Source organism: Oryctolagus cuniculus, chromosome 13 (genome assembly GCF_051225735.1).
Source record: "Oryctolagus cuniculus isolate XC-2025 breed Fujian yellow rabbit chromosome 13, ASM5122573v1, whole genome shotgun sequence".
NCBI classification, from domain to species: Eukaryota; Metazoa; Chordata; class Mammalia; order Lagomorpha; family Leporidae; genus Oryctolagus; species Oryctolagus cuniculus.
Window position 1 is genome coordinate 110,636,174 of NC_142879.1, and position 1,250 is coordinate 110,637,423.

Sequence of the window (1,250 nt, forward strand, 5' to 3'; positions counted from 1 at the left end):
GTCTCTATGACTTAAATGAAAATAGGTGGGTTCTATTCTAAGGGTTTCGGAAGCCTCAGCCTAAGACAGCAGTTTTTAAATTGAAGTCTGGGCCAGCACCATGGTGCAGTAGGTTAATCCTCTGCCTGTGGTGCCAGCATCCCATATGGGCGCTGGTTCTAGCCCCAGCTGCTCCTCTTCCAATCCAGCTCTCTGCTGTGGCCTGGGAAAGCAGTAGAGGATGGCCCAAGTCCTTGGGCCCCTGCACCCACATGGGAGACCAGGAGGAAGCTCCTGGCTCCTGGCTTCTGGCTTCGGATCGGCATAGCTTTGGCCATTGCGGCCATCTGGTTAGTGAACCAAAGGAAGGAGGACCTTTCTTTCTGTCTCTCCCTCTTACTGTCTATAACTCTACCTCTCAAATAAATAAATAAAAATCTAAAAAAAAAAAGCAGCAGCTCATCTTTTAAAAAAATAAATTGAAGTCTGCTGGGTCCCTGGCAATCCAGACCCCTTGGGGTAAGCATGGAAAATGTTCACTTACACTCCCTAACTCTGGATCTCTGGAGGGGGATTAACAAATCGGAGATTGGAACAAACTGTCTGGGGGGTTCTGTGCATCTGGGGCTTGAGGTCTGGAGTCCCACGTAGTCATGACCTCAGGGCAGGTGTGTCCTGGCCATGAGCACAAGAACCGGGGTCACCCCTTGTAGCTCCTCCTCGTCCCTTGGAAGTGAAATGGCTTTCCTGGATTACATACAGGTGGAACCGCTACTTCACATCTAGAGACAGACACGCAGCCAAGACGTTAAGTGTAGTTGAAAACACTGCTGTGTCGAATCAAGAAAAGACCACTGTCGCAGAGGAAAACCAGAGATACCTCGGGGGACAGCGTGGCCAATCAGTGGTTCTCAACCCTGGGCATTTGACAGCATCCACGGCCAGAGTGTCTTCCAGGCAGAGGACAGGAAGCTGATGTACACCCTGCCAGCCCCAGGATAGCCCCAGCCATGGAACCACCTGTTCCCAGTGTCCGAAGCCATGGTGGAGAGCCTAGCCAGCATGGCAAAGTTTACAAAATGTCACCGCAGTTTTCCAAGCTCAGGTGAGAACTGAGTGACATTAGAAATGAGAAATAAAAACAGGGACAGTGGAAAGCCAGGAGCAGTCTATTTGGTTTTGCTGCCATTCCGCTGCACCCAGTGTAGCAGCTCTGTTCCAATAAAACTTTACTGACACAAACCAGCTGGGGGACAACAGTTCCGTGTCCC